The sequence below is a fragment of the Elephas maximus genome, chromosome 16 (genome assembly GCF_024166365.1).
Source record: "Elephas maximus indicus isolate mEleMax1 chromosome 16, mEleMax1 primary haplotype, whole genome shotgun sequence".
In the NCBI taxonomy this organism is placed as follows: Eukaryota; Metazoa; Chordata; class Mammalia; order Proboscidea; family Elephantidae; genus Elephas; species Elephas maximus.
Window position 1 is genome coordinate 45833140 of NC_064834.1, and position 23443 is coordinate 45856582.

Consider the following 23443-nt stretch of genomic DNA (forward strand, 5'->3'; position numbering starts at 1 on the left):
GAGCTGTGGCACCCCTACAGCAATGAACACTCCTAGTGCACAGATGACTTCTAAACTACATTTTCAACTGAAAAGAACCAGCGCTCCTTGGAGAAATGGCTAGTTGGAGAACTGGGGTAGAAAAAAAAAAATTTACAAAATGAGCCTGGAGTATCTTGTGTTCTGGAAAGTAAACAGTTGGTTAAGGATTCATGGGGACATATCCAAAGGACACAGAATCCCGTCAGGAGAGTTTGAGTGTCTAAATAATGATAATAATGGACTATTACCCACTGAATACAACTGAATCCACTATTCCATGCTGATATAAATAAATGAACAAATTGAAAACTAGATGAGGAATAGTTATTTCAAAGAACCTACCCACGAAATAATTGTAAAGGCAAGAAGGGTATGTTACAATGAAGGAGACTGCCAGACACTTAAGTAATCAAAGTAAACATCTGTAATGGGCCGTATTGAAATTGTTTATCATCTAATAAGATAAAGAGTAGAAGAAAAGCATCATTCTGTGATATTCCTGCAAAAGATGAGTTACCTGGCTCTAATCACAAGGAGACGTCAGACAAACCCAATTGAGGGACATTTACAAATACCCAGTCTGCACTCTTCAAAAGCGACAAGATTGTGGAAGTCAGGAAAGACCGAGGAACTGTTCCAGACTGACTAAAGAGACATGACAAGTCCAAAATGTGATTCTAGATTCTGGAACTGAACATAAAGTGTCTTTGGAGTTTACTAGTGAAATATGAAGGGAAATGAGGAGTAGATGGTCTGACTGCATCAATACAAATTTCCTCATTTTGATGGCTGTACTATGGTTATGGAGGATATAGTTATGTATTAACTAGTTTTTAGAAAGTAGATACATTTCAGGTGTTCCAAATAGTTTAAAAAAAAAAAAACTACATTTCTTCAACTTTTCTATATACTTGTGATTGTGTATGTGTGCGTATCTAACAATGGGCTCACATTAAAAAATATACAAGCCTTTAAAAGAAGAAAACATTGCAATGGGCATCTGAAATAGTACTCAGCATTATTAATCTCATTAATCCCTTCCCACTGAAATGAAAGTTAAAACTACAATTCTGCCACTTAAGAGCTATTTGATACTGGAGAGGTTTCCTGTTCTTCCAGAGTTTTTCTTTATCCATTTGAAAAATAGAAAGTAAGAACCTCTACCTGCCAGTGTTTTTCAGGGGAGTTTAATGGTAAAAGTAAATTTCCTTAGCATATACTAATTACCTGGTACATGTTTCTTAAGGATGTGGGTGTTATGTTAGTCTTTTTATGTGTAGGCAGCTATAATGTTAATACAGAATAAAATATTTCAAAATTCACTTTTGAAAGTATCCATTTTGAAGAAAGTTTTCTAAGTTTTGATGAAGTATTCATTACGGAAAATTTTTTTTAATATGCAAGTCATAGAATACACTGTTAAAACAAATCTAATTAAGCCATTAATAGGAATTGATTGCAAGTATTTTCAACTACCCACCCACCCATATTTTCAACTAGGGAGTCAAAAATGTTCCAAAGGTGAGATAACCTCCAAAGATTCTTACACCCCATCTTGTTGACTTGCCATGGAAGCAGGGCCAGGACAGTGTTTTCACAGTAATGATTTACCCTAAAACACAGCTTTCAGTCCTCCCCTGTGTTTCTAATTCTCGAAACTGACTGCACATAGATAATTCTTCAAAAGCACAATGCCCAAGGCAAAGTGGTCTTCCCTATGCTACTTACTAGGCTATATTTTGACCCAAAGGTGATTTTAGGAAACCAGTTTTCTAAAGGTTCGAAAGAATATCTCAGGGCAATGACCTGCGTGGGTCACCCCAACTCCGTGGAAGAAATTTGAATTCCAAGAGAATTAAAACTTTTCTCGATACTGGTTGCCTTCAAAATCATAAATTCCCCCCTGGCCATCAGTCTGAGAATCCAGAATGCTGAACAATTTTTTGATCAAATCATTTACTTCAGTGATTTCTCAATCCTGGTTGCACATTGGACCCCTGGGGTGTTTGCTTGTTTAATTTCCAATTCCTGGGCTCTGCCCCAGACAGAATGAAGGGGGTTCCATGGAAGAAAAGAGCAAGATTAAAGAATAGTTTATTTTATTTTTGTTTTTTAAATTAGTTTTTACTGTGTTTTAAGTGAAATTTTACAAATCAGGTCAGTCTCTCATACAAAAATTTACATACACCTTGCTATACACTCCTAATTGCTCTCGCCTTAATGAGAGATAACAGTCCTTCCCTCCACTCTCTCTTTGTGTCCATTCGGGTAGCTTCTGGCTCCCTCTGCCCTCTCATTTCCCCTCCAGACAGGAGATGCCTACATAGTTTCGTGTCTACTGATCCAAGAAGCTCATTCCTCCCCAGTATCATTTTCCATCCCGTATTCCAGTCCAATCCTTGTCTGAAGAGTTGGCTTTGGGAATGGTTCCTGTCTTGGGCTACCAGAAGGTCTGGGCACCATGGCCTCCAGGGTCCTTCTAGTCCCAGTCTGACCATTAAGTCTGGTTTTTTTTTCTGAGAATTAGGAGTCTGCATCCCACTGCTCTCCTGTTCCTTCAGGGGTTCTCTGTTGTGTTCCCTGTCAGGGCAGTCATCGGTTGTGGCCAGGCACCACCATCTAGTTCTTCTGGTCTCAGGCTGATGGAGTCTCTGGTTTATGTGGTCCTTTCTGTCTGTTAGGCTCATAATTACCTTGTGTCTTTGGTGTTCTTCATTCTTTCTTGCTCCAGGTGGGTTGAGACCAATTGATGCATCTTAGATGGCCACTTGCTAGCATTTAAGACCCCAGACGCCACTCTCCAAAGTGGGATGCAGAATGTTTTCTTAATAGATTTTATTATGCCAATTGATTTAGATGTCTCCTGAAACCATGGTCCCCAAACCCCCACCCCTGCTACGCTGGCCTTTGAAGCGTTCAGTTTATTCAGGAAACTCCTTTGCTTTTGGTTTAGTCCAGTTGTGTTGACCTCTCCTGTATTGTGTGTTGTAGGAGCAGTTTGTTTTTGTAAGAATAGGCCCAAGTCCACTCAGGAAGGATTAAAGCAGATCTGTCTTATTGGTCTTGGAAAAGTACAGCCAGCATGCTCCTTAGAAGCTAGGATGGTGAGACTTCATCTCAGGTACTTTGGACATGTTATCAGGATGGACCAGTCCCTGGAGAAGGACATGCTTAGTAAAATAGAGGGTCAGTGAAAAAGAGAAAGACCCTCAACAAGATGGATTGACACAATGGCTCTAACAGTGGGCTTAAACATAGCAATGATTGTGAAGATGTACGTAGGGTCGCTATGAGTTGGAACCGACTCAATGGGACGTAAGAACCTAACAACAATCTAACTGGTAACTTTCTAAGCTCAACGAGTCACAAGTTGCATTAGCAGGAATGTTGCGAAAGCTTTTGATTTCAAGCGCATAGTTGTGTGAGTAAGAAGAGAAGGCTTCGATGGATCCTGTTGTAGTCCTGGTACTCTGTTTCTCCAGTTTGTTTCTCTTTTCACTCTGGAAACAGAGCTATGGCAAAGGGAAGCTCCTGCCTGGCCCCACTCGACTCCCAATTGTTGGAAATACCCTACAGTTGTTGTTGTTAGGTACGGTCGAGTCGGTTCCGACTCATAGTGACCCTACACACAACAGAACGAAACACTGCCCAGTCCTGCGCCATCCTTACAATCATTGTTATGCTTGAGCTCATTGTTGCAGCAACTTTGTCAATCCACCTCGTTGAGGGTCTTCCTCTTTTCTGCTCACCCTGTACTCTGCCGAGCATGATGTCCTTCTCCAGGGACTGATCCCTCCTGACAACATGTCCAAAGTATGTAAGATGCAGTCTCGCCATCCTTGCCTCTGAGGAGCGTTCTGGCCGCACTTCCAAGACAGATTTGTTCGTTCTTTTGGCAGTCCGTGGTATATTCAATATTCTTCGCCAACACCACAATTCAAAGGCGTCAACTCTTCTTCGGTCTTCCTTATTCATTGTCCAGCTTTCACATGCATATGATGTGATTGAAAATACCATGGCTTGGGTCAGGCTCACCTTAGTCGTCAGGGTGACATCTTTGCTCTTCAAGACGTCGAAGAGGTCCTTTGCAGCAGATTTGCCCAATGCAATGCGTCTTTTGATTTCTTGACTGCTGCTTCCATGGCTGTTGATTGTGGATCCAAGTAAAATGAAATCCTTGACAACTTCCATCTTTTCTCCGTTTATCATGATGTTGCTCATTGGTCCAGTTGTGAGGATTTTTGTTTTCTTTATGTTGAGGTGTAATCCATACTGAAGGCTGCGGTCTTTGATCTTCATTAGTAAGTGCTTCAAGTTCTCTTCACTTTAAGCAAGCAAGGTTGTGTCATCTGCATAACGCAGGTTGTTAATGAGTCTTCCTCCAATCCTGATGCCCCGTTCTTCTTCGTATAGTCTAGCTTCTTGTATTATTTGTTCAGCGTACAGATTAAGTAGGTATGGTGAAAGAATACAACCCTGATGCACACCTTTCCTGACTTTAAACCAATCAGTATCCCCTTGTTCTGTCCGAACAACTGCCTCTTGATCTATGTAAAGGTTCCTCACGAGCACAATTAAGTGTTCTGGAATTCCCATTCTTCACAGTGTTATCCATAGTTTGTTATGATCCACACAGTCGAATGCCTTTGCATAGTCAATAAAACACAGGTAAACATCCTTCTGGCATTCACTGCTTTCAGCCAGGATCCATCTGACATCAGCAATGGTATCCCTGGTTCCACGTCCTCTTCTGAAATCGGCCTGAATTTCTGACAGTTCCCTGTCGGTATACTGCTACAGCCGTTTTTGAATGATCTTCAGCAAAATTTTGCTCGCATGTGATATTAATGATATTGTTCGATAATTTCCACACTCAGTTGGATCACTTTTCTTGGAAATAGGCACAAATATGGATCTTTTCCAGTCAGTTGGCCAGGAAGCTGTCTTCCATATTTCTTGGCATAGACGAGTGAGCACCTCTAGCACTGTATCTGTTTGTTGAAACATCTCAGTTGATATTCCATCAATTCCTGGAGCCTTGTTTTTCTCCAATGCCTTCAGAACAGCTTGGACTTCTTCCTTCGGTGCCATCGGTTCCTGATCATATGCCACCTCTTGAAATGGTTGAATATCTACTAATTCTTTTTGGTATAATGACTCCGTGTATTCCAGTTAGATGTTAAGAATATCAGCAAATCCTTAAGTAATGTAAATATGCTTTATGCTCTTCCAGTTGTTTGCAAAACCAAACAAAAAACCCACTGCCAGCAAGTTGATAGCGACCCTGTAGAGTTCCCAAGGCTGTAAGTCTCTATGGGAGCAGACTGCCACATCTAACTTCCCACCTTTTGGTTAGCAACCGAGCTCTTAACCACTGCACCATCAGGGCTCCTCCAATTGTTTACAGGGGGTAAGGAAAATTACCCCTACTTTTAAAGAAAATGGAGCCTTGGTAGTGCAGTGGTTAAGTGCCTGGCTGCCAACCAAGAGGTCCGCAGTTAGAACCCACCACCTGCTCTGTGGGAGAAAGAAGTAGCCTTCTACTTGCATAAAGACTTACAGCCTTGGAAACCCTATGGGGCAGTTCTGTTCTGCCCTACAGTGTCTCTATGAGTCGGAATTGACTTCATGGCAGTGGGTTGTTTTAAATAAAATGTATTCCTAGAGGCAAAGTATTAAAATAAATAATTGTGAAACAAAATATTCTCTGTGGATTTGGATGTCTCCCTTGCTATTTTTGATCTGTCATCCTGAGAAATAATGAAGTAATGCCTTTTGGGAGAAGAGAACTAGTAAGGTCATTGTAAGGTATATTTGAAATAATAAAGTGGTCAAGTGGCAAAAGGAGGGAGCAATGCTGCCCTTCATTGTTTCACAGTCGTTTGCTGTTATATTTTGGCTGAAGGTAAATGGTTTTGGAAGTAATTTGTGATTGGAGATTTCATTCTACTACTGCATAACCTCTGTGTTCTGTTCAGATTAACCATGATCGTAAAATTTCTCCCGAGGAGCAGATTGCGCCTGTTATCAAGGAAATAGCAATGGGCTGAGGACCAGCCTGGGAGAATGAGAGAAAGCATTGATCAGGGAGGCCCTGGTGGTGACAGCATCCTTTTGGACTCTGCACAGAGCTGCTGTCTATGTCCTGGGAATGCCGCAGGATGGAGGAAATGGTTCTTTCATGAGGCGCTGCCTGTCCCGGCACTGCCTCTATGTAGCCTACTCTCTGTGTTAGCAATACCCATGGATCTCAAACTGGGCTGGGCTTCAAATCATATGGGCTGATTTTTAAAAACACAGATTTCTAGTATTCGTTGTAGTGCTACTGAATAGAATCCCCGTGGGAAGAGGTTTACAGGTGATCCCGAATCAGATTACTGGATATTAGTCTAAAGGTGAGCATTGGGGACTGATAAATTACCCAGGTGTCAGAGGTCGACAGAGGTCAACCCAGTGGCGGATCCAATTTGGGTCTTCTATTTACTAGCTATTTTTTTTTACCCATTGCCATTGAGTCGATTCCAACTCATGATGACACTATAGGACAGAGTAGAACTGCCCCATAGGGTTTCCATGGAGTGGCTGGTGGATTTGAACTGCTGACATTTTGGTTAGCAGCCAAATGCTTAGCCACTGCACTACTGGGGCTCCTTACTAGCTGCAGGACAAAAAAAAAAAACCCAAAACCTGTTGCTCTCGAGTCAATTGTGACTGATAGTGACCCTATAGGAAGGAGTAGAACTGCCCCATAGGGATTCCAAGGAGTGGCTGGCAGATTCTAATTGAGACATTTTGGTTAGCAGCTGAGATTTTAACCACTATACCAACAGAACTATAGGACACTGAGAACTGAATGTAAATTCTCATAACCTCAGTTCCTTTATCTGTAAAATGGTGGTAAATAAACGTGCTCGAGGTATTGATGTGATGATTAATTGTAATAATGTGTTCCATTGACACATCAGTGGTCGTCCTCCATAAATGGGAGCTATAAAGCCATCATATTTATGTATAAAATTCAGAAATACTTGCAGCTTTGTGGCAAAATAGAAACATTAGCAATACAATGATAATATATCAGTCAGAATCATGCACAATATACAGACCAAATAGTGACTTTTGTGTATTAATTTGCATCTGTTTTCCATTTCCCAGTTCTCAAACTATGGCCTTGTTTACTCTGTATTTTGGCATGAAGCCCACTGTGGTGTTGCGTGGATATGAAGCAGTGAAGGAAGCCTTGATTGATCTAGGAGAGGACCTTTCTTGAAGAAGCATTTTCCCGGTAAAAGAAAGCTACTAGAGGACTTGGTAGGTGAGCATATGTGTGTGTTGGGCAGTAGTACTGGGGAGTGGGTTGGATGAAAACAGCTTGGCCCATCCTTGTGGCTGCCAAGTGTCAGCGTCCTCTTCTTGCTAAGGTTCTCCCTTCTAGTTTCTGTTCTCCCTATTGGAAAGACATGGAAGGAGACCAGGCGCTTCTCCCTCATGACCCTTCAGAATTTCAGGATGGGGAAGAGGTGCACTGAGGACCACGTTCAGGAGGAAGCCCGCTTCCTAGTGGAGGTTGTTGTTAGGTGCCATTGAGTCAGTTCCAACTGTTAGGGGCCTTATAGGACAAAGTAGAACTGCCCCATAGGGCTACCCAGGAGCAGCTGGTGGATTTGAACTGCTGACCTTTTAGTTCAGCAGCCAAGCTCTTAACTACCACGCCACCAGGGAGGAGTTGAGAGAAACCAAGAGCAGGTGATTTTTTTACTCCGTAACACTGACCTTAACAGACCTCTCTCTTTTATAATGCTGTCCTTGGAAACATTCCAGGGGCAGCCAAGTCTTTCCTTGTGTGTAGCCATCAGGTAGAGGAAGGAGGGTTTGAAGCAGAGAATGAGGGAGCATTTGTGTATCTATGCTGTGTGTGTGGTCGCATGATTTTGTACACAGTGTGGGCATAAAAGCCTCTTTTAATCCTATTCTTCCCAGGCTTTGTTTGTTTTCAAATGAGATAGTCATGAAGGTAGAAAGTTTTGAGTCTCATTTTCTCAGTGTTAAAAAGCAATGTTTTTTTTCCGTAATATAATTTCAGTTACTTACTCCAGAGCATCGTCAAGGAGACACTGGAAATGACCTCATCACACCCCAGTGGACTGTGAAGCAAGTGTCATTTGCTTTCACTTCACTGGACTCTTGTGTGTATGGTCAGCCTCACCGGCATGTCTGAAAGTTTCTGCCAAGGCCCAGGTCTGCAGTTCTGACCAAGAGAAGGATGATTGTGTATGGTTTTCATTGTCTGGGCAACTATTTGTGTAACTCTCATCAATTGTTATTTCTTTGTAAACATAGAACCCCTTTAAAACTATCAGCATGAATTATTAAATGCTACTACTTGCTCTATTGATTTTATATTTTAAGAAAATATATTCTATAGCATAATTCTGCAGTATGTACAAATATCAGGTTATAAGATGATACATTTAACTAGAATTCAACTAACATTGGTAACCCTTTACTCTATCTTCTTTAACTGTAAACTGGATGTGTTTTCAGCTTTGCTTATTTTTTTTCTCCTTCTTTCTTGGATTTTGGGTTAGGACTTTTATGGTAATTATTAACTACCCCTGGGTAATTCTGCTGACCTTGAAGTGCTTCTCACATGCCTCTGATTTTCATCTTGAATTTCAAGCTGACCTGTTTTTTTTTTTTAATTCTCTCTCCCAAATGAACTAATAGGGAAGACTGAAAATCCAATTTTACCTGTTAATCACACAGACAGACAGAGAGAGAGAGAGAGACAGAGAGAAATCCCCAAAGACTTCCCAGATCACCTCTACCACTCTAGCTAAATAAAACTTTTTCTAAAAGCTTAGTACCCTGCAGTGTTTTGAGTTTCAGATGAAAAGGAGCCTGGCATAGAAGTAGCTAACTCCACAGGCCTCCTAGTCTTCAATGCCCTGTCATTTCTTCACAATATTTTTGATTCAAGTCACCCTTCTGTAGATGTGAATTTGGGTTTTTTTTTTTTTCTTTTTTTTATATAAGGCATATTGATCATTTGATTACAATAGTTTCATTTTACAGATCCTCAATCAGTAAAGAAAACCTTTCCTCTGCTTTAATTTCTCTATCTGTAAAATGATGGCAATTACCTAAATGGTGATCAAATTTTAAAATTTATTATTGTAGTTGCCATCAAGTTGACTCAATCATGGGAACCCTGTCAGAGTAGATTTGTACTCCAAAGGATTTTCAGTGGATGATTTTTTGGAAGTAGATCCACACACCTTTCTTTCAAGGTGCCTCTGGGTGGACTTGAACCTCCAGCCTTTCAATTAGCATCTGAGGTAACCCTTTGTACCACGCCCCTCCTCCAAAAAAAACCCCAAACTTATTGCCATCAAGTTGATTCCAATTCATAGCAACCCTGTAGGACACAGTAGAACTGTCCCAGAGGGTTTCCAAGGAGCATCTGGTGGATTTGAACTGCCAACGTTTTGGTTAGCAGCTGTAGCTCTTAACCACTATACCACCAGGGTTTTCTTGTACCACCTATGGACTCCATACTGTATTCTATTGATGACTGTATAGAGCAACATCCCTCAAGTCCACAAGAGGGCGAACTTTGCCCAAATAAATTCAATGTGGTGCTTTTTAGAGATGATGGACGCCACCTTCTACAGCAGGAAATTATTATTATACTTAGTTGAAATGAAGAAATAAAAAGCTCCATTTATCAATTAACCCCTTCTGTTTGCTCTACCTGTGACTTAAGTTTGAAATAAACATTTCTGATTTTACTTTTACTTTAGGTAAGCAAATCTATTTTTTAAATGATTTCCATTCACTTGTGTTAGTTTTCCTGAACAATATAACATGGAAGATTTTTGCGTTTTTACATTTGTTCCTTCAAATACCTGAATCCACTCATAATCTCTCTCTTTACTCTCCTCTTCTGGTCTACGTATGGTACCTTTAAAAATTCATTGTATATAAAAAGGGTTGAGGCCCTGTCTTAGTCATCTAGTGCTACTATAACAGAAATACCACAAGTGGATGGCTTTAACAAAGAGAAGTTTATTTTCTCACAGTCTAGTAGGCTAGAAGTCCAAATTCAGGGCATCAGCTCCAGAGGGAGGCTTTCTGTCTTTGTTGACTCTGGAGGAAGGTCCTTGTCATCAATCTTCCTCCGGACTAGGAACTTCTCCGTGCAGGAACCCTGGGCCCAAAGGACATGCTCTGCTCCTGGCACTGCTTTCTTGGTGGTATGACATCCCCAGCTCTCTGCTTGCTTCCCTTGCCTTTTATCTCTTGAGAGATAAAAGGTTGTGCAGGCCACACCCCAGGGAAACTCCCTTTACATTGGATCAGGGAGGTAATCTGAGCAAGAGTGTTATATCCCACCCTAATCCTCTTAACCACAGACAGAGATTATGATTTATAACATGTACGAAAATCACAAAATGGTGGACAGCCACCCATGGCCTAACCAAGTTAATACAAACATTTTTTGCGGGGCATAATTCAATCCATGACACTTAGTAAAGTAGAGGGTCAGTGAAAAAGTGGAAGACCCCCGATGAGATGGATTGACATGGTGGCTGCAGCAATGGGCTCAAGCATAACAATGATTGTGAGGATGGCCAGGACCAGGTAGTGTTTTGTTCTGTTGTACATAGGGTTGTTACGAGTTGGAACTGACTCAATGGCACCTAACAGCATCAATGGATCTCAGTGACAGGAGCAAGGCATTTGCTCTATATTAAAGATGTTCAAACTTCCTGGAAAGTACTTGGAAGGTCAAATAAACTTGGAGAATGAGGCAGGATACCTTGCAATTATTACAGAGCACCCTGATCTTCCTCTAATCATGATCCTCCATGTTGAGTATTAGTGTCACCTCACCTATAGCGAGGAGCCCAGGTGGCACGGTAGTTAGGAGCTATGGCTGCTAACCAAAAGGTCAACAGTTCAAATCCACCAGCTGCTCCTTGGAAATCCTATGGGACAGTTCTATTCTGTCCTGTAGGTTTGCTATGAGTTGGAATTGACTCAACAGCAGCAAGTTTTGGTTTTCACCTATAGTGTATGTTTTGTGCTGGTATTGCTTTCATTTATTCTATGGTCTTTGATGTTGGCTTGAGTATGGCATTGTAGATACCAAGATGACAAGAACTGTGTCCTCCCTTCTAGGAGCTCACATTCATCAGGGTAGAAAAATAAATAAAGAATTATGATTCAAGGTGATCCATGCCTCAGTGGAAGCATGAATAAAATGCTGAGGGAGTCCAGAGATAGATTCTACTAACCGAGGGAATCACAAAGGAAGGAAGCAAAAGAGAAGTGCATCTTAACCAAAAGGAAAGCATGAGATACAGCTTGAAGGAGATTTTTGAAGAGTGGGTATGCTAGGGTAAGTGTATAGGGTAGGAAGAATGGAAGGAAAGATATGAAATGGCAGGCTGGGAACAGAGCCAAAGGTCCAGATCAACAATTTGGGCCTTATCCCATAGAGCAGGCATAGGGAGCCTTTTGAATTTTCAAAGCGATACAGCAACATGTTTAGACTTATGCTTTCCAAAGTGCATGAGGGAAAAAAAACCTAGGAAGGGAAACACAGATATATGAGCACCCTCCTGTTAATCCTTCTCCCTTTAATAACCTTAGAAAAATGATGTGGGTATGTTTCTAGAAAAAGATTGATGAAAACTTGAAATGTCAAAAGACAGTAATAATGTGGGAAAACTTAATGAAGTGCTTGGGATAGAGCTGATACTCAGTAAATATTTGTTGAATGAAGGGTGCCCATTAAGATAAGATGTTAGATGGATATCAAGTGTGTCCATCCTTTTTTCTATCTATCCCACCATTCTTCCAGCCAACCTGTCTTCCATCCATCCTTCTATTCAATCATTCATCAAATAGTTAATGCATATTCTGTGCGCTAGTTCAGAAATATAGTGTTCAAAGAACATGTAGTCTCTGTGGTGGTTATTTCCAGGAAAACAAATTTATCTGGGAGAGGGCCTGGCCTGCATGGAGTTGTTTTTATTCCTGACCACTAATTTACAGAACTTTACCTTGAAGCCTCTGATTGACCCAAAGATTATTGACACCACCCTGGTTGGCAAAGAGTTTGGCTCTATGCTGCCTTCCTACCAGCTCTGTTTCATTCCTGCCTGAAGAAGAACAGACTGTTTAATTGCTGCTGTGCTATTGCCTGCAACTCCCCCTCCTCTGGGCCATTTCCAGTACCAGAGATGCCTTCTCTTACCTCTCTTCTCCATATCTCCCCATTCCTTCAAGTCCCAGTGAAATTCCAACATCCATTAAGGAGTTTTCTGAGCTTCCTGGTGCACATTTAGCTCCTATTTGCCATACTCTGTAACACTTGTATTGGTCACCACCTACCTTAATACTTGGTGCCCTGGGGACGCAGTGGTCTACTCTGTCCTATAGGGTCCCTCTGAGTTGGAATCGACTTGATGGCAATGGGTTTGTTTGTTTTTTTATTTTAACACTTATCTGAGTTATTACTGTTACCACTCTGAAACAAAGCAAAAATGATTAGTATGTGCCAATTCACAGCCATTTCTCCTTTGCATGTTCTAAGGAAAAATGTTATGTTTGGTTGTGTCAGTGTCAGATGTTCCATCTTTTGCACATAATGCAGGGAAGAAATGGAAAAAAGAGTCTAAAGTGGCCATACTGATTGTTATAATGATAAATACAGAGAAAGGACAAAGTGGAAAAAGGCAGAAAAGCTCTCTAGACTGAGTGTTACCTAGAGTTACTAGAGATTTGGATTTGGAAGTGAGAACAAGCGTGTCAAGTTGCAGCTCCAACCTGTAGGAGAGTATTGAGAAGATCAGCAATGGTGAGGAATGTCCATTAAGTGTTAGAAATCGTGCCTCCACTTTGTTGTCACCATGATTGCTAAATAAAGATTTGAAATATTCCCATTCATGTTTCCAACTTGGGTTCAAGTATTAATATATGTTTTCATATTGCTGATCATGTGTTCTAAGTGTTATTCTCTCCCCAAGACGAACAATATCTCTTGAAGTCATCATCAGATTTTATTCTTTTTCTAGTTTCTACCACATTGTTTTACACTTAACAAAAGTACAATGGTGATTTGATGCTATGGCCCTGAAGTCATTACCCTCATGTCATCTCCAAAGAATAAGCAGCTGAACATTGTATAAACTTCAAATTATACTAATGTTTTTTCTTCCTTCTGTTGGAAGTACATGAAATGAGAAGTGGTATCACCCACTACCCTTCTCCCAACTCATCACCCAGAGGACGCCACTTACACCCTTGAATGCATTTTTTAGATAACGTGTATGTGTAGACATACATGTATATCTTTACATAAATGTGTGCATAAGTATATATTTACAAATAATATATATTATATACATACATATGTACATATGGGATTAAAAGTAGTTCTTTACAATATTGGGCTTATATTCTATATATTATTTTTCAACTTGCTGTTTTTCTACTAAACAACAAGCCAGAAAAGTCCGTAAGACAATAGAAACATGAGCAAACGATACTAATGGACAGATTACAGAAGAGGAAATGCAAATGGCTATTACACCTATGAAAAGATCTTAAAAATAAAAAATACAAGTTAAAACCACATTGCATGCTTTTTAAACATTCTTGGTTGGCAAATGAAAATATATTAATGTAAGTATTGGCAAAACAAACAAAAAAAAAGACGCAAACCTTTTGCCTTTGAGTCGATTCCAACTCAGAGCGACCCTACAGAACAGAGTAGAACCTGCCCCACAGGGTTTCCAAGGAGCGCCTGGTAGATTCAAACTACTGACTCTTTGTTTAACAGCTGTAGCTCTTAACCACTACGTCACCAGGGTTTCCAAAGGTGTGGGCAAACAGGCAGTCTTGTACATTGTTCTAATGCCACCTTCTCAACGAAGCTTACCCAGAGTATTTTATTGACACCTGTGATCTCCCCTCCATCACCACCTTCCCCATTCCTCAATTTCTGATTCCTTGTATACTGTTTCTGACACTTTGCTTGATATTATTTAATCTTTCTCATTAACCTATGAGGTAGATACTATTTGTATTAGTTTTCTATTGTTGCTGGAACAAGTTGTCACAAACTTAATGGCTTAAAGCAACACAAATATATTACCTTACAGTTCTGGAGGTCAAAAGTCCAAAATCAGTCTCAATGGGCTAAAGTCAAGGTGTCAGCAGGGCTGGTGCCATCTGGAGTGTCTAGAGGAGAATCTGTTTCCCTGCCTTTTTCAGCTTCTAGAGGCAGCTTGCGTTCCTTGGCGTCTGATCCCTTCACATCACTTGAACCTCTTGCTCTGATCATCACACCTGCTGCTACTGACTCTTATTCTCTTCTGCGCTAAGACCAACCTGAATAATCCAAATTAATCTCCCCATGCCCAAATCTTTAATTTAATTACAGTTGCAATGTCCTTTTTACCATGTGAAGTAAGATATTTACAGGTTCTGGGGATTATGACATGGACATATTTGCAAGAGATGGGAGGCATTATTCAGTCTACCACAACTATTATATCCATTTTATCTACAAAACAACTGAAGTGATGCTCTGTTAAGTATCTTGCTCAAGGTCACACAGCTTTTAAGTGGAAGACCTAGGCAAACTGGTGGAAAGTAGAGGTTGCTAACCACTTTGCTATTTACTCTTCTTGTGTTTGTTTATTTTTTGTTTTTCTCCACTATGATGTATGTTTCATGGTACATGAGTGCAACACAGAAAATTCATCTAAGGGGTCACTCCAGGCTCGCTTCCTAGTCCTACACAAATCTCAAGTCCACCCTGAGCTCCAGTCCATCTAGCCATCCTACACGGGAATAATCAGTTTCACCAGGTGATAGACATTTCAGTTGTTTCTGGTTTGGGGCTACTACAAATAAAAATAATATGAACATCTGTGGATATCTTTTATAGAGTGATGCTTTCATTTTTCTTAGTAAATGCCTGGAAGTGGAATGGCTGGATCATATGATAGATATGTTTACCTTGTAAAGAAAGTGACAAACTATTTTCCAAAGTGATTATACCATTTTATGTTCTCGCTAGCACTGTGTAAGAGTCCCAGCTCTCTGCATCTGCCTCAACAGTAAGTATGGTCAGTTTTTTAAATTTTGCCCATACTTAGATAGGTATATCACAGTATCTTACTGTGGATTTAATTTGCACTTTCCTAATTACTAATAATGTTGAACATCTTTTCATGTGCTTATTTGCCATCCATGTATTTTTTTTTGATGAAGTGTCTTTTCAAATGTTTTGTTCTTTGTTTTATTGGGTCTTTTAATTATTGAGATTTGTTATATATTTGTTATAGAATCTGGATGCAAGTCCTCTACCAGATATATAATTTACAAATATTTTCTCCCAATCTATGGCTTGTCTATTCTCTTAACAATGTCCTTCATAGAGCAGAAGTTCTGAATTTGGATGAAATCCAGTGAAGTAATTTTTCTTTTATGGAGTATGCTTCTAATAATTTTTCCTTAACCCCCAATCAGAAAGATTTTTATCTTGTTTTCTCTGGAAGTTTTATAGTTCTAGATTTTACATCTTCATTAATTTTTTTAATGTGCTTTAAGTGAAAGTTTGCAAATCAAGTCAGTCTCTCATACAAAAACTTATACACACTTTGCTGTGTACTCCTAGTTGTTCTGCTAATGACACAGCACACTCCTCATCTGCACCCTGTATTCCCCATGTCCATTCAACCAGCTCCTGTTCCCCTCTGACTTCTCATCTTGCCTTCAGACAGGAGCTGCCCACATAGTCTCGTGTGTCTACTTGGGCCAAGAAGCTCATTCCTCACCAGTATCATTTTCTGTCTTATAGTCCAGTCCAATCCCTGTCTAAAGAGTTGGCTTTGGGAATGGTTCCAGTCTTGGGCTAACAGAAGGTCCGGGGACCATGACCTGTGGAGTCCCTCTAGTCTCAGTAAGACCATTAAGTCTGGTCTTTTTATGAGAGTTTGAGGTCTGCATCCCACTGTTCTCCTGCTCTATCAGGGATTCTCTGTTTTGTTCCCCGCCAGGGCAGTCATCGGTGGTAGCTGGCACCATCTAGTTCTTCCGGTCTTAGGCTGATGTAGTCTCTGGTTTCTGTGGCCCTTTATGTCTTTTGGGCTCATATTTACCTTATGTCTTTGGTGCTGTTCATTCTCCTTTGCTCCAGGGGGATCGAGACCAATTGATGTGTCTTAGATGGCCACTTGTTAGCATTTAAGACCCCAGATGCCACACACCAAAGTGGGACTCAGAACGTTTTCTTAATACATTTTGTTATGCCAATTGACCTAGATGTCCCCTGAAACCGTGGTCCCCAGACCCCTGTCCCCGCTACTCTGGCCTTCGAAGCATTTGGTTGTATTCAGGAAACTGCTTTTGGTTTAGTCCAGTTGTGCTGACACTGTATAGTGTGTTGTGTTTCCCTTCACCTGAAATAGTTCTTGTCTACTAATTAGTGAACACCCCTCTCCTTCCCTTCCCACCCTGGTAACCATCAAAAGATATTTTCTTCTGTGTTTAAAATATTTCTTGAGTTCTTGTAATAGTGGTCTCACACAATATTTGTCCTTTTGTGATTGACTTATTTCAATCAGCATAATGCCCTCCAGAATCATCCACCTTGTGAGATGTATTGCAGATTCATCATTGTTCTTTGTTGTTGTATAGTATTCCATTGTGTGTATGTACCATCATTTATTTATCCATTCAAGTGTTGATGGGCACTTAGGTTGTTTCCGTCTTTTTGCTATTGTGAACAATGCTGTAATGAACATGAGTATACATATGTCTATTCATGTGACAGCTCTTATTTCTCTACGATATATTTCTAGAAGTGGGATTGCTGGATCATATAGTATTTCTGTTTCTAGCTTTTTAAGGAAGTGCCATATTGTTTTCCAAAATGGTTGTACCATTTTGCATTCCCACCAGCAGTGCATAAGAATTTCAATGTTGTTGCAAAAAGAGAAATATTGTATAAGACCACTATTATAAGAACTTGAGAAACAGTTTAAACAGAGAAGAAAATATTCTTTGATGGTTACAAGAGAGGGGAAGGGGGAGGGATGGAAAGGGGTTTTCACTAATTATATAATAGATAAGAACTACTTAAGGTGAAGGGAAAGACAACACACAATACAGGAGAGGTCAGCACGACTGGACTAAACCAAAAGCAATGAAGTTTCCTGAATAAACTGAACGCTTCAAAGGCTAGCATAGCAGGGGTGGAGGTTTGGGGACTATGGTTTCAGGGGACATCTAAGTCAATTGGCATAATAAAATCTATTAAGAAAACATTCTGCATCTCACTTTGGAGAGTGGCATCTGGGGTCTTAAACACTAGCAAGTGGCCATCTAAAATGCATCAATTGGTCTCAACCCACCTGGAGCAAAGGAGAATGAAGAACACCAAAGACACAGGGTAATTATGAGTCCAAGAGACAGAAAGGGCCACGTAAACCAAAGACTACATCAGCCTGTGACCAGAAGAACTAGATGGTGCCTGGCTACCACCGATGACTGCCCTGACAGGGAACACAACAGAGAACCCCTGAGGGAGCAGGAGAGCAGTGGGATGTAGACCTCAGATTCCCGTAATAAGACCAGGCTTAATGGTCTGACTGAGACTAGAAGGACCCCGGTGGTCATGGTCTCTGGACCTTCCATTAGCCTAAGACAGGAACCATTCCCAAAGCCAACTCTTCAGAAGGGAGTGGACTGGACAATGGGATAGAAAATGATACTGGTGAAGAATGCGCTTCTCGGATCTAGTAGATGCATGAGTCTATGTAGGCATCTCCTGTCTGGATGGGAGATGAGAGGGCAGAGGGGGTCAGAAGCTGGCTGAATTGATACGAAAATAGAGAGTGGAGGGAGGTAGTGTTTTGTCTCATTAGGGGGAGAGCAACTAGGTGTATACAAATTTTTGTATGAAAGACTGACTTGATTTGTAAACTTTCACTTAAAGCACAATAAAAATAAAAGAATTTCAATGTTCCTGCAACCTGTCCAACATTTGTTGTTTTCTATTTTTTTGACTCATGCCAGTAATGTCAGGGTGAGATTTGCATTTCTCTAATTTTTTTTCTTTTAATGGCTAGTGATTGCAAACATTTCCTCAGGTGTCTGTCAGCCACCTGAATGTCTTCTTTGGTGAAGTGTCTGTTCATATCCTTTGCCCACTTTTTAAATTGGATTATTTGTCTCTTTATTGTAGAGATGTTGGATTTTCCTATAGATTTTAGAGATTAGAACTTGTCAGATATGTCATAGCCAATTTTTTTCCCGCCAGACTGTAGGTTCTCTTTTTACTCTTGGTGAAGTCTTTTGATGAGCTTAAGTGTTTAATTTTTAGAGGATCCCAGTTATCTAACTTATCTTCTGATGTTTGTGTATGGTTAATTATGGTTCGTATGCTGTTTATGCCATATATTAGGGGCCTTGTTCTGTAGAATGTTCCATTTGAATTGGAAAAGAATGTATACTTTCCTGCTGTTGGTAAGAGTGTTCTATATATGTCTATATGGTCGAATTGGTGATTGTGGCCTTTAGATCTTCTGTATCTTGAGTTTCTTTCTAGATGTTCTGTCTTTTATCAAGTGTGGTATGTTAAAGTCTCCTCATTATCATTGTAGAAGTATCAATTTCTCTTTTCAGTGCTGTTAGAGTTTGTTTTATGTATTTTGGAGCCCTGTTATTGGATGTGTGGATATTTATCGTAGTTATGTCAACTTGGTGGATTGTCCCTTTAATTATTATATAATGTCCTTACTTGTCTTGTGTCATGGATTGAATTGTTCCCCCCAAAATATCTGTCAACTTAGCTAGGTCATGATTCCCAGTATTGTTTGATTGTCTACAATTTTTTTTTCATCTGATGTAATTTCCCTCTCTACTGTAAATACTGGAAACCCTGGTGGTGTAGTGGTTAAGTGCTATGGCTGCTAACCAAAGGATTGGCAGTTCGAATCCACCAGGCGCTCCTTGGAAACTCTACTGGGCAGTTCTACTGTGTCCTATAGGGTCGCTATGGGTCGAAATTGACTCGACGGCACTGGATTTGGTTTTTTTTTTTTTTGGTTTTATTATAAATACTGTCACTATGATGTTAATGAGATGGATTAATGGCAGTTATATTGATGAGATCTACAAGATTAGGTAGTGTCTTAAACCAATGTCTTTTGAGATATAAAAGAGAGAAGCAAACAAAGAGACAGGGGGATTCATACCACCAAGAAAGCAGCACTGGGACCACAGCACGTCCTTTGGACCTAGGGTTCCTGTGCAGATGAGCTCGTAGACCAGGGAAGAGTGATGAGAAGGATATGCCTCCAGAGCCAACAGAGAAAGTCTTCCTCTGGAGCTGACGCCCTGAATTTGGACGTCTAGCCTACTAGACTGTGAGAGAATAAATTTCTCTTTGTTAAAGCCACCCACTTATGGTATTTCTGTTGTAGCAGTACTAGATAACTAAAACATCTTGTATGGTGGAATTTGCCTTAAAGTCTATTTTCTCTGAGATCAGTATTGCCACTCCTGCTCCTTTTTTGCTTGCTGTTTGCTTGATATATTTTTTTCCATCCTTTGATTTTTTAATATATTTATGTCTTTGTTTTTAAGGTGTGTCTCTTGTAGACAGCATATTGATGGGTCATGTTTTTTAATCCATTCTGTCACTCTCTGTCTCTTTATGGGAGCATTTAAACCATTTATGCTCAGTGGGATTATCGATAGGTGTGAGTTTATTGCTGTCATTTTGTAGTGCTTTTCTTTTTTGTGGTGCTGACGCTTTCTTTGTTCCTCTTACTCTCTGGTGCTGAGTTCTTTTTGTAGATTTTCTTTTGTTTTTGTAGATTTTGTGATTACTGTGAATTTTTGCTTTTCTTCTTTATTTCTCTGTGGTTACCTTGAAATTTACCCCCAACTTCTTAAGTTTGAACCAGTCTTTTATTATGTAACATCCCCTTGACTTCCTCTCTGTTTGAAAGTTCTATACCTGCATCACTTATTCCCGCTTTTGTTGTTCTGACATTGTTATCATTTACAGATTGACATCTCTGGTTGCCTGTTGTAAGTCTTTTAATTTTGTTCCGTCCTTGAAAATTCGTTACCTAGGTTGGTATCTGGCTGATGTTGTTCTGTGTCCTAAATTCAGGTTTTTGTCTGATGTTGTTGGTTCTCTAACCAAAGGACTCCTTTTAATAATTATTATAAGTTTGGTTTGGTTTTTATTATCCTCTTAATTTCTGTTTATCTAGAAATGTCCTAATTTCACCATCATAATTTGAGTGACAGTTTTGCAGTATGTGTTATTCTTGCTTGGTAATTTGCTCTTTCAAGGTTTTGTATATGAGATCCCATTGCCTTCTTGCCTGCATGGTTTATGCTGAGTTATCCAAGCTTAGTGTTATTGTTTCCCCTTTGTATGTGACTTTTTGGTTTTCTTGAGCTGCTGCTGTCAGCATTTTTCTTTGTCTTTGGTTTTGGTGAGTGTGATTATGATATAACTTGGTGACTTTCTTTTGGGTTCTATCCTATATGGGGTTCGCTGAGCTTCTTGAATCATCAGCTTCTCATCTTCCATTGCATTAGGGAAGTTTTCTGTCAGCAAGTCTTCAATGATTTCTCTGTGTTTCCATTTTTCACCCTGTTCTGGAACTCTGATCATATGTAAATTTTTGCTCTTGATTTTATCTCATATAGTTCTTAGTTTTTCTTCATTATTTTCTCTGATTTTTCTCAAAGTGGTAACCAAGGATTTGTCTTCAGTTTTGCTGATCCTGTCTTCCATTGTTTCAAATTTATCCAAAAACCTTCTATTGCACTGTCCGTTTCTGAAATCTTGTTGTTTATCTCTTGGATTTATAGTTGCTGTTACTGTAGGATGCCTAATTGTTTATTTATTTTGACTTTTTTTATATTATTTTCCTGAATTCTTCCATTGCTTTGTGTTTTCCCTGATTTTGTCTGTATTTTTCCTGATCTTTTTTTTTTTTTTTTTAGTTTTACCTGTGTTTTCCTTCATCTCTTTACTAATATGTTGGAGAACCCTGAATATTAGAGTTTTGAATTCCCTATCAGGTAGTTCCAGTGATTTTCTTCTCCCAGAAGACTAACTTGTGTTTTATTTTAGTTGCTTAGTGGAGCCACCTTATTTATTTATTTATTTTTTAAATATGTTCTGTTATCGTCTGCTGTCTTCAAGGCATTCAGGAATTACTTCATTTATTGATTGTAGGTTTGATTGTTTCGTTCTGCGTTTTGCTGTATTTTTTTTATGTCTGGGTTGGCAGGCTGGGCATGTTATGTTGCTTGCTTGTCTGTGGGCATGATAGTTCTCACCACCTTGTCTAGGTGGGCAGGGCCGGTTGCTCAACTGTGGTGCAGCAGGCAGCAGGACAGGTCAGTGGTGGGGGGAGGGATGGGTATGGGTTGTTTGTGGTACAAACTGGGTCTAGTGTGGTGGGTCTGGAGGTGGTGTAGCAGGGTCCAGGGGTCTGGAGATACCACTCAGAGGCACAGTGCTTGTTGGGGCAAGGCCAGGGGGCCATGTGGGACAGGGTCCAGGGTCTGTGTCAGTGCTGCTCAAGGGTGTGGTGCTCAGCAGGGGGTGGCATGGGGCATGGTTTGGAAGGTCCACACCAGTGCCACTCAGGGGCACTGTGCTCAGCAGGGCAGGGCCAGGGGCAATATGGGATGGGTTCTGGGGGTCCAGAGGTTTGTGCACCTGCTGCTTGGTGGCATGGCATTCAGCACGTGGTACAAAGGCAAGAAGAAAGGAGAGGATGTGATGTGTGGGGCTAAGTGGGAGAGAGAAAGAAGAGAGGACAGAAACCAAAAAAAGAAAAAAATAAAATGGTGGTGCAGTGGGAGTCAGCTTGTAGTGATGGCAGACCCAGGGAGGCTGTGTGCTAGTGGCTCTCTGCCTGAGTGGTGCAGCACAGCCCATTGAGAAGGAGTGGGGGTGCCACATGGGGATAGATGGGCAGAAGAAAGGAAAAGAAGGAAAGGAAAGAGAGAAGAAACAAACAAGCAACAAAAAGCAAAAAAACCAAAACAAAAATAATGCTGAGGGAACTGGTTGTTGGGAGAGATGGCACCAGGGTGGTGGTGAGCTGGTGCTTCTCTTACTGGGTAGCATGGCATGGTCCATCAGGAAAGGGCAAAGTCAGCACAAAGCCTAGGTGGGAGGGAGAAGGAGAAGGGAGAGAAGGAAAGATAAAGAAAAAGAAAAAATATGGCACTGAAGGAGCCAGCTGGTGGGGGCTCTGCAGACCTGGGGAGGCTGTGTGCTAGTGGCTTTCTAGCCAAGTAATGTGGCACAACCCATCAAGAAGGGGCAGGGGCAGCACACAGGGCTAGGTGGGTAGGAGAGAGGAAAGGAAGGAAGGGAAAGAGGCACAAGAAATAATACAAAAAAATATGGTGCTGAGGGAACCGGCTGTTGGGGGTGGGGTGGACCTGGTGCAGCAGCAAGCTAGTGTATCTCTAGCAAAACGACCGTGGCCTATTGAAAAGCAGTGGAAGCAGCATTCAGGACAGAAGAGTGGGGGTTGAGAAGCATGTATCTGGTTACCAGGTGCTCTGTCTCCTGTTGGAAACTGCATGACGTTGCCTTCTCATACTCTCTGTCCAGGATTGTTGGTGGATGTGCTCAAACATGGCAAATCTGTGCCATGTTAGCTGGCAGGGAACATCCGCTCCATAGCTCTCCTCATTTTCTGTCCTCTGTCAGTTTCTTTTTCTGTTCAGTGCATGATCTAGTTCTTTATCCCTTCATTTGATGCTTAGGGTTCCAGGATTGACATTTGTATCTATTTTACATAGTTTTTTGGGTGTTTGCTGGAGAGAAATGGCATGGTGCTTCTGATTATAGTGCCATGTTGGCTTCATGTCTTGATGGCTAGAATTAAAAGTGTATAAAATATTCAGTTGTCTATGCTTTGGGAATGACATGAAACTAATGACTTCAGGGCCATAGCATCAAATCACCAGTGCACTTTTGTTAAGTGTAAAACAACGTGGTAGAATCTAGAAAGTAGAATAAAATCTAGTGATGCCTTGAAGGGATATTGTTCTTCTTGGGGAGAGAAGAGTAACACTCAGAACTCATGATTAGCAATATGAAAACATATATTAATACTTGGACCCAGGTCAGACACAAGAATAGAAAGATTTCAAATCTTTATTTAGTGAGTCGGAATCGACTCGACGGCACTGGGTTGGTGGTTCTGGTGACAACAAAGTGGAGGCATGAATTCTAATACTAAATGTTCATTCCTCCCCATTGCTGATCCTTTCGATGCGATGTTCCCTTACAGGTTGGAGGTGCTCTTTGACATACTTTCTTTTGCTTTCAAATCCAAATCTC

The 23443-nt window shown here is 40.6% G+C and overlaps 1 pseudogene; it reads left to right on the top strand.

Annotated features, from left to right (window-relative positions):
• Nucleotides 1-3465: 3465 nt before the first annotated feature.
• Nucleotides 3466-23443, top strand: part of LOC126059999 (cytochrome P450 2C42-like) — a 122158-nt pseudogene continuing 102180 nt past the window's right edge.